Here is an 11,319-nt window from a genome sequence, read left to right as displayed (position 1 = left end):
TGCACAGGACTATTTTATTTAAACAACCTGTGTTTCTTAAGACAAATTCTAGCTTCCCTTTTAGCATATCCAATCAAGTATTGGCTGAAGGTGGAGTTGCGTACTCTCTGCAATCTATAATACCCAATACTCAATTCTATCATACATTTTGGTCTGTTTTACAACACTAGGTAGGAAAAACATTCAATATCCATAGTACATTCAGTTAAACAAATCACTCTTAACACATAACTCTTTTTAAAACAGTAAATATTTGTAATGTGATTAAATAAACACATTTCCTAGGTTTCCTCAAAGAGATCATGCCAACACAGTTACTTTTGGGCGGAGGCAACTCCTAAAGTGTGATGGTGGAACAGTGACTGTGGTACTACTAGGATCACTTTTCTTTTTTCTGTGAGACCACTGAATAACTTGTTAATTCATGCTGTCTACCAATTTTATGAGAAAAATATTCAAATTAATTATAGGAAATAGTTGCAGCTTATTCGTATCTAAGCAGTTACCCATCATTCTGGCTTGAGGCAGTTGAAGGTAGAATCAGCATTAATTTGGCCTTCCTGACACAGCTGTTTGATTGTCTGGGTCAGAAAAATGAGTCTGCAAATCTATAGGTTCTTATTTCAGTTACATAAACTGTGGAACCTGATGTTATTGATCTAACGTTAAGATAGATTTAGCAGGAAACTTGAAGAGAACAGGAAACATTTTTTTTTACTCTGTCTCTCAATGACTGCTTGAGACCACCTCAAGGCAGTATGACTTTGGATGATTATACATCTGCATAATGGCCTTCCTTTTTTCTGAGTTAAAAAAAAACTCAAAAAAACAACTTTCGTTAAATAAATAATCCTGCACTCAGACATTGGACTTGGTTGCTATAACCTTTTGTAATGACGAGCTCAAGCATAGCAATGATTGTGAGGATGGTACAGGACAGGGCAGTGCTTTGTTCTGTTGTACACAGGGTTGCCGTGCATCAGAACTGACTAGATGGCACCTAACAACAACATAATAAGACGGGCATGCCTAAGGAACACATCAAACAATACCTATTTTCCCCTACATAGAATATAGCGTAGTGAACTAACTAAAATATATCATTAATTGTTTTTGAGAGTTGGCATGCTTATCCAAAGAATCTGTTAATCTGCTTGAGATATGAAAACCAGTAAGACCTCGCAGAATAAATGGGAGAAGGTATCAGGAGAGAGGTAGTTGATTGCAATATTTTGTTAGGAGAGGAAAGAAATTAGTGAAAGGGACTAGCAAAGGTATTAATAGTTTGGAACTTATCATATGTGTACAAATCTTCCCTCTCTGAGTCAAGTCTACTTCTGGATTTTATCTGATTTTTGTGAGAGAGGTAACTGATATGGCCAATAACGTTTCCCAAGATTTTGCTAGTCTATGTCTTAACTGAAATTATGTCAGGGTTTTCTGGTCCTAGTACCATAAACAACCGTTTTCTAAATTCCCTTTTGTCTCCTTCTTCTCTGCTTTTGAAGACATGTTACTAGGGACTGAGATTCAGTTTCATGTATGAAAATATTCATCTCTCTTGAAAGTAAAATATCTAATATAGTTTTTCATCACTTTACACTATTCTCATTAGGGATGAGACTATTCAGAATTGGTCTTTTCTAAAGGAAATCATTTTCTCCGATGCCCTGGTCTTTGAAAGGAATTGTTAACTAATGTCGGGGCCATGAAAATATGTTAACTATTAAATGAATAGGAATGACTTAAAGGAAAATTTGCTATAATACGTGAAGTTCACTTACAGAATTTAAATTCCAGAAAGTAAAAAAAAAAAAAAATGCTTTTTCAGGCCTACGAATTTAGTAACACTTCAGAGAAGAGCCACTGGGTTTTCATCAAGTCGAAAGAATTTATTACTAATTGTGGTTGGAGCATTTTTAATCAAGGTGTTTCCCAGGGCAAGGTAATCTCTATGTTTGTCATCTCAAAATACTTTCAGCATCATGGATTCTTTAGTTACTGTTGAAGAACTTTCTTTTTTCTGGTTTAGTCTATTTTAATGACAACATATCTTCCCCTTACACTCATTTCATCAGCAAGAGTTATTACTTCTGTGTCCAAACTATGCCTCATATCCATTCACTTCACTTTGTCTCCATTGTCATCCCCCAAATTCAACCTCTCATTCTTTCCTCCCCTGAACTTCTGCAACAGCATTTTAGCAGAACTCTCAATTTCCACTTTTGCCCTGCTACAATCCATTTTCCAAGCAGCAACAGAGTATACTTTACTGTAAAGCAGTTAGACCTTTGATAAAACCATTCCCTCTGAGAGCAATTCTGTGAGTGCAAGTCTTACAAAGCTGCTCTAGAAAACTGGAAAACTGTAAGAATGATTCTGAGTGGACCGTCACCATGTCATACTAACCTAACAAATTTAACCAGACTTTACTGTCACTTACATTTTATTACTTGGCTCCTCCATACAGAACGAAGCTATAGTGTTTACCTGCCCCAAGTCTGAGCTGGAGTTGTCAACAAAGGGGCTGGTAGAGTCACCTTCTAGCATCTGCAGAGGGAGCAGTGACTATGGGTAAATGATGTCAAAGCTATGTTTATGAGCTTTCCTTGGACCGAGTTGATTAACAACCACCACCACGATCACTTTTTTTGTTTGTTTACTTGTTAAATTAGTCAATCTCAGAACTGTTGGGATAGACTATGTCTGAGTGCCTGTGCCATATACAATGTGAGGGGAAGACATTTCTCTGATATTTTTAATTTTCTCTCAAACTGCACTACAGTAGAAGCCTTTGTACTTTCATTTGTTGACCCAGTCCGGAGACATCTCACAACGCAACTCCTTGCTTTAGCTAGTTTGTATAGTTTCCATGAGAGGTTTGCCAAGTCTGCTCCAACTGAGCAATGATTCTGGAAATTGCTTACAAGTGATGGTGATTTTCCAGATCAGGGTCAGTGGTGGGCAGCTGGGGTACAATAGAAAAAGTGCTGGATTTGGAGTCAAGAGCTTTCTTTACTGGTCATTGGAAATGAATACTCTGTTCATTTTCCTAGCTATAAAACGGGCATAGTTACGTCTTCTTCAAAAAGCTGTTATGAAGATAGCTGAATAAATAATGGCTGTGGAAGTACCTTGACCAGGGCCTGACTAGTAAGAGCTTAGGAAATATTAGTGATATGTGTATGGCTGTAGCAAATTCAAAGACAGCTGTGGGTAGAAGTTGGTAGATTCTGCGACTGTATCATAATTTATCTTCTATACACTACACCACCTTGTTTACCTGGATCAGGAAATGGAATCCCCCAACTGAAGCTTCTCAGATAATTTTCCTTTTTGTCTTCTTGACCATAACCAGAGAGGAGCAAAGAGGTGGAAACAGTTGTGATGAATGTTGTGTTGTGATGAAAGTTGTGTTGTGTAGCAAATGTCACCAAACAATATGTGTATTAAATGTTTAATGAGAAGCTCGTTTGTTCTGTAAACTTTCATCTAAATGATTAAATAATTCTAAAATAACAAAGAAAACAAAACAAAAAAGACATCTATTTCCTCCGCCCTCCCCCCTGCAAAAAAAAACAAAAAACAAAAAAAACAAGTAGTATGTTGTATATATAACTGACTACTGTAAAGAAGAAAAGTTTGTGTTTTACAGTGAACATACTGAGAGAGGCAATAACATCCAATGCTGCATTTGTAAGTATTTTTCTAAATGACCCTGAAGCTGTAGGAGGGAGAGTAGAATTTAAGAAAATAATGAACGTTAAGTGTCTGTACAAATATTTAATACCTCTTAGACTTATTATCTTAGAAATCAGATGTTCTTTAAATGGTCTAAAAAATTAGTTCATGTCATAAAAGGTGCCAGGATTTAGAGCACAGGGCAGGTCAAATAGGAAAGAGTTTATAAGGTGGTTATTGCCAATCTTGTTAAAGTCCTTCTGCATTATTAACAGGAATCTAGTTTAAAGGAGGGGAAAGCTGTAGTACATGTAGAGTATAACTTTGGGTCCACCTGAGCTGGCAGGCAAATAAGGACCATGATAGCAGAGGCTTATGGGAAAAAGCCTTTAGTGAATGCCCAAACACCTAAATTTCAAGCTTGTTTCATCCACCAACAGCCAAGATGATGTTGGATAAATCTAACCTGCCTGGTCATATCAGTTTCTGTGATATGAGGAGATTGATCTTGACAACCCCTGAGATTCCTTTTGATGCTAACATTCTACACTGCTATTCGTTTCGTAGTTTTAGAGCTAAATATATGCTTTTGTTTCTTTTGTTATTGTCTTTTATGTAAGATGATTCATCATGAATGCAGTAATGAGAGACATTTGAGTTAAGAGATGTTTTTCCATCTGCCTCTTGCTGTTTTTCTGTTTGAGAGCCGGAGTCTCCTAATAAAAGTGTGAATCCAACTAGGTTCCTTTTTTTAGCAGTTAAATATAAACTATAATAAGATAAGGTATCGCTCGGGGGTGCAAACTTTTAAGCACTGGGCTACTAAATGAAAGGTTGGTTGTTCAAGTCCACCAGATGCTCCTTAGATGAAAGGCCTAGCCATCTACCAATCAGCCAACCACTGAAAATCTTACCAACAGAGTTCTTCTCTGACACACAAAATGCTGCCATAAGTCAGAATCAACTTGACAACTAGTATCACTGGCATAAAAAGTTAATATGGACACGCTAGAACGGAATCTGTGGCAGCTAACTCAACACCCTGCTTCTATCAACAGAGCTATTCCAAAGAGATGTCCCCAAAATATTATGTTATGACATAGTAAGTAAAAGACTCCTTTGGTAATGACTCAATTTAATCCTAGATTGTATCTAAATTTTTATTTTCCCGGGAATTTTTAAAGCACTATAGAAATTTTTTTTTTTGCAACAAGAAGAAAATAAGTTAAATGGATAGATGTATAAGAGTTTATATTTTGAAAGTATAGATCAAAGAATTAAATGCAAACCGAAATTGATTGCACCCACATTACATGATGTTGGTAAAAATTATACTCTAAAAAGTGGAGATTGATATAATGGAGGCCATGGGAGCAGAAGATAACACACTGAGCCAGATTCTCCCAGAGCCCTATGCCTATGGAGTAACCCAGATCCTTGGAAGCTGAGTTACTGAATTCAGAACTATATGGAACCTTTCCACAAAAGTGCATTAGAGGAGCATCTGTGAGTCAGAAAACATAAAAGTAATTTTTGAGAGAGATAAAAAGGTTAATACAATGGTCTTTGCTGCTGCTTCCCTCCACAGATTAAAATGTTTCAGAAGCTAGTAATATCTCTGGGTCTGTGAATGAGTTCATCCTCCTGGGCTTCCCTTGCCGCAGAGAGATCCAGATCCTCTTCTTTGTGATCTTCTCCTTCATCTACCTCCTGACCCTCATGGGGAACTTGTCCATCATCTGTGCTGTGTGGTCAAGCAGGAAACTCCACACATCCATGTACATCCTCCTGGCCAACTTCTCCTTCCTGGAGATCTGCCATGTCTGTTCTAATGTGCCCAAATTGTTGGCGAACATCATCTCCCAGACCAAGAACATCTCCTATGCTGGCTGCACGGTCCAGTTCACTTCTCCATGTGCGTTGCAGAGTGCTACTTTCTGTCTGCAATGTCCTTTGATTGATTTCTTGCTGTTTGTAGACCTTTGCACTATCCCACCATAATGACCTATCACCTTTGTGCTGGGCAGGTGGCTTTTTATCCATACTGATGCCTGCAATTCTTATGTCTTGGGTGCCCTTCTGTGGCCCTAACATCATTGACCACTTTTTCTGTGACCTTGGACCATTGCTGGCACTTTCCTGTGCCCTAGTTCCCAAAACTACTCTGATTTGTGTTACTCTAAACTCTCTCATTATCTTCCTCACCTTCCTCTATATTCTTGGCTCCTACGCCTTGGTTTTAGGAGCCGTACTATGAGTCCCAACTGGCACAGGCAGGAACAAATCTTTCTCTACCTATGCCTCCCATTTTCTGGTGGTGTTCCTATTCTACAGCTCAGTCATGGTAAAGTATGTGAGCCCAGGGTCCAGGAGTCATCCTGGGACACAGAAATTTGTGATCTTGTTTTACTGCATGGCAACTCCATTCTTTAATCCTCTCATCTATAGCCTGCAGAACAAAGATATGAAAGATGCACTAAAGAAAGTCCTTAGAGCACCATCAAAAGTAATTACTAAAAATATAGAGAAAGGATATAAATTTTTCTAACATTACTGTCTAAGGAATACAGAATTTTTCTCATTTAAAACTCCATCTTCTGGAGATGTCTGAGTGTTTGATTTGTTACTCTCATAAAAGTGTGACTCTTATTACAAACAGAGAATGTGTCTCAAAAGCATAGAAAATCCACAAGATCCATTGTAGGAAAGTTCTGAATAGTTTTAACTCATAAGCGTATTATTTCTGTTTTTTGACGTAGTTTTAAAGTCCTGAAACTAACTTAATCCAGTTTGTATCTACAAAACTAAGACTTATGTTGCCAAGTTCTATCTTGGCTTTTATCCTAATGCTATTTTATGTAATTATAATTTATCGACTATATTTTGTTTTCCAACTGCAAGTTCTCCAATAGTGGAATATTGTATCTACTTACTGTACTTACAAAAATTTAGTTGATGTATTTAAAGATCAAGGACTAGTATATGTGAGTAAAAGAGAAACATTTTTTAATGTGTATTTTTTTTTTTTTTTTTTTTACTACCAAGCATTGGAATGATGTCCACAGTGTGCAGCAAATGAAAACAGGAATTGGTATGATTTTTTCTTAAAGGTCCAGCCTTAAAGAGAATACATAGAAAGACATACAAACGTTCACAAATGCCAAATTTTTATGTATTCCTTACCCAAAGCTAGGTTTCTGTACCTTCTGAGCTTCTAATGGAGCATACATGTAATGTTACAGAAAATAGACATGGAAAACCAGGAAAGAGACACTGTTGACCAAAATATAAGAATTTATGGGCAGTTAGCACTAAATAAAACTTCCTGACATGATGTGATCATCTTCCAGCCCTCTAAAATGTTCCTATTTTTAACTGTGGTACAGAATTTCTCTTTTTGGAGGGTGGGTGGTCGGTAATTGTCTCCTATATATTGAAGAAAAGACTAATGATTTGACTGACAACACTCAATCCAGACCTCATATTCAAACGTCCCACGTAAATATAAAAAACCAAACCTGTTGCCATCAAGTTGTTCCTGACTCATAGCGACCCTATAAGACAGGGTAGAACTGCCACAACCGACCTCTTTAAAGTGTTAAAAAGCAAAGATGCCACTTTGAGGACAAATGTGTGCTTGATCCAAGTCATGGTATTTTCAATCGCCTATTCATGGGAAAGCTGAACAATGAATAAGGAAGACCAAAGAAGAATTTACGTCTTTGAATTATGGTATTGGTGAAGAATATTGAGTATATTATGAACTTTCAGAACCAACAAATCTGTACTGGAGGAAGTACAGCAAGAATGCTCCTTTCAAAAGAGGATGGTGGGACTTTGTCTTATAAAATTTGGACATGTTATCTGGAAGGACCAGTCCCAGGAGCAGGACATCATGCTTGGAAAGGTAGAGGGTCAGTGAAAGAGAGGAAATCCTCAACGAGATGGATCGACACAGTGGCTGCAACAATGAGCTCAAGCATATCAACTATTGTGACAAGGATTGTGAGGATGGTACAGAACCAGTAGCACTTTGTGCTTTTTACATGGGGTCATTATGAGTCAAAACTGGCTAAATGGCACCTTACAACATAAAAAGAAATCTTTATGGAAGCAGATCGCCTCATCTTTCTCCTGTGGTACAGCTGGGAACTTCAAAGCTCCATCATTTTGGTTAGCAGCCTAGGTCTTAACCACTTTCCCACCTGGGCTCCTCATATAAAAATAGACATCTTAAAGTCCCCTCCCAAGTTATTTTGGTTTTGGGGACTCTTTTCAATAATAGAAATGCTGATTTATGAAGCTTGCTAAACCATTACAGAAATAGAGGATAATTCACCACAATTTACAATCCTAAAAGGGTTAGTAACTCTACCATGATGTAACTCTGCTGGTTTCTTACTTGCATGCAACAGAAGCTGATGCTGGTTGATTTAGTAGGACAGTGTAAAAGATTCGTTGATGGGATAAGAAGACTATCACAAAATCATTGAGAGCTGAAAGGCAAGGGCTAAGGCTGCAAGATCAATGCCCCAACATTCCTGTAGAATTGGTATGATGAGGAAACCATCATCACTACAGTCAGAACATGAGATATTACAGTTCGAACCATTGCTACTTCTTTGTTAAAATTTTTTCTTTACTTCAAGAACTGTGCAACCTAACCCAGGGTCATTTTTTTACGCCAATGTTGCAACTTTGTTGAGACTCCTACTTCTGTCTCTTGCATCACTAGCCCCTGAATCAAAACTTGTATAGTGGCACCCATTTGGTGGAGCCAAGAGTACATTCCCATGCCTTAGTTGCAAAGATGCATGGGAGAACTAATACCTAGCAATATAAGCTCCAATTGTAGTAGGATAAGCTCCAATACAGATAACATTGTAATTTCCTCAAATATAAAAGGGGATTGAAATACTAGGCATCCAAAAAAGAATAATATCAACTCTAACAACTCATTCATTTTTACTTTTCCATACTATCCCTGTGTTGTGTTCTCTGTAAAGGTTACACAAGGTAGGATTCAGCTAAATGATCCACCTATAGGATGGCAGAGAAGTGGGAGAGGAGGAGAAAAAGTAATAAATGACTCCATGAGTAGTTAAGGAATTCACTATCTCTCGATTAAAAAAAAAAAAAAACCTATTGCCACTGAGTCGGGCTCATAGGGATGCTATGGAACAGAGCAGAGCTGTCCCATAGGTTTTCCAAGGAGCGACTGGTGGATTCAAACTGCTGGCCTTTTGTTTAGCAGCATAGCTCTTAACTATGGAGCCACCGGGGATCCATCTCAGGCTAAGTAGTGTTAAAAGATGCTGTGCTGCTTATAGTTTATTGCTGCACTTTTTGGAGTTCTAAGAGAAAAGAAAGTTCAGGGAAAGGGAAAGAAATCATCCGTCATTTGGAAAGGCCTCTAGTAGCTACAGTGAAATTGAATGTTGCCAGTTCTTCCTTCCTTTTTAGAACTGTTGAAGAGTGGATCAGGAAAACTCTTCAGTTACTCTTCAACGTTAAGCTAAAAATTCTTAGTCTGAGAGTCCATGGATCTTCAACTGTGTGCAGAAATATATGTTTATGTGTGTGAAAGTGTTTTTCTCATAGAAATTCCAGAGTTTAATGCACAGTCTCACACACACACACACACCAAACTTGAAAATTTTCTGAGCCCTTATGAGAGTCCCTGGAAGTCCTGGAGGTGCTGTGGTTGAGCACTTGGCTGCTAATCAAAAGATGGGAGGCTGAAACCCACCTGCTGTGCTGCAGGAGAAAGATGTGGCAGCATGCTTCTGTGGAAAGATTTACAGACTTTGAAATTGTGTCCTGTAGGGTCACTATGAGTCAGAATTCCTCAGTGGCAGTGGGTCAACAGGTTATGAGAGTCCCTCTGTACAGTCCTTCTAATTACTCTTGTTATAGTATCTTATGTCTCATAAGGCAAGTTCATCCTCAGGGCCATAGCAGAGTTTCTCCCTGGACCATAATTAACCAAAGAACTAAGATCCTCATTTACATCTAGGCTTTCAGAGTGTTTGAAAAAGATGTTTACATGTAAAATTAAAGTTCCTAAAGATAAAATATTTTTGATTTGATCTAAATGTTGTATACGTAGAGTTTTCAATAACCGGAGCTTGGGTATTCTAGGATGAATTATAATCAATTTTATCTATACTTTCTTGTTTTACTTACACAAATAACATATTTTACAATGAGTAAATTTTCATGGAAAAAAGACAAAACTGTACAATTATACTTACAGAATAATGAAAATCCTCACATCTGTACACACCTACTTGTCTCCTCATTAAAGGGCTCAGTTTAGTGAGTATATTTCTAGATCTTTCTCTGCGCATTTACACATAAAAATATAAATTTTGAGTTTGAAGGGGTATATAAATTGGTTTCTACTTAAGTATTGATCTACAACTGGCTAAACTTCCCACCTCCCTACTCTCAACTAAAAAGCTAAGTGTGAGGGAAATTTCATTGAGCTTTTTCAAGGGCTTCTAACTGGGAGTATGGAAAAAATAAGGACATAGGAGCAGAAGATACAAGTCTTCAGGACAAATTCTTTCCCAAGAGGTGTTTCATGGATGTCTGAGGTCACTAGCACCACCACGTGGCCTAGGCAGTGAGCCCTTTTCCTACCCGAATCAGGATTTAAACCAGGAAAAGCTATGAAATAAGAGGATACTTGCTCTCTCCAGGCAAAGAGACTTTATTCTGGAAAATTAAGGCAATTCCCCTCTTTGCTTAACCTGTAATCATTGTTTGAGCTCTGTAATTAATCTTCAGGTATCTTCCCTGTTGGGCTGTGTTGTCCTATACAATAGCTACAAGCCACGTGTGGCTATTGAGTACTTGAAATGGGACTCATCCTAATTGAGATATGCTGTAAGTATAAAATACCTACAAATGTTGAAGACTTAGTATAAAAGAATGTAAATATCTCATTAATAATTTTATATAGAGTATATATTGAAACAATATTTTGAATAGATTGGATTAAATAAAATACTAAAATTAATTTCATGTCTTTCTTTTTTACCTTTATTTTTTAATTGATAGATAATTATATTTTAAGTTATTCAATTGCATTTCATTTTTTAATTGTACTTTAGATGAAGGTTTACAGAACAAACTAGTTTCTCATTAAACAGTACACATATTGTTTTATGACATTGGTTAACAACACCATGACATGTCAACACTCTCCCTTCTCGACCTTGGGTTCCCTATTACCATCTTCCCTGCCCCCTCCTGCCTTCTAGTCCTTGCTCCTGGGCTGGCGTGCCCCTTTATTCTTGTTTTATGGGCCTGTCTAATCTTTGGCTGAAGGATGAACCTTGGGAGTGACTTATTACCTAGACAAAATGTTTTTTTTTTTTTTTTTACCTTTATTAACATGAAAACTACAAAGCTTAAATTAATATATGTGGCTCATATTGTATTTCTATTGGGCAGCACTGATTAGACTGATCTCAAAGAGCCCAATAGTGTTAAATACCATTGATAGGTTGATAATTCTTAGGTTTTTGTCTCCACTACTAACCTCATTCCTTACCTCGAAACTTGTATACCCAATCATTTATTGAAATCTCCATTTGGATGCTTATTAGTCAATTTAAACGTTCAGTATAC

The sequence above is a fragment of the Elephas maximus genome, chromosome 10, assembly GCF_024166365.1.
Source record: "Elephas maximus indicus isolate mEleMax1 chromosome 10, mEleMax1 primary haplotype, whole genome shotgun sequence".
Classification (NCBI taxonomy): domain Eukaryota; kingdom Metazoa; phylum Chordata; class Mammalia; order Proboscidea; family Elephantidae; genus Elephas; species Elephas maximus.
This window is presented reverse-complemented; position numbering follows the sequence as displayed.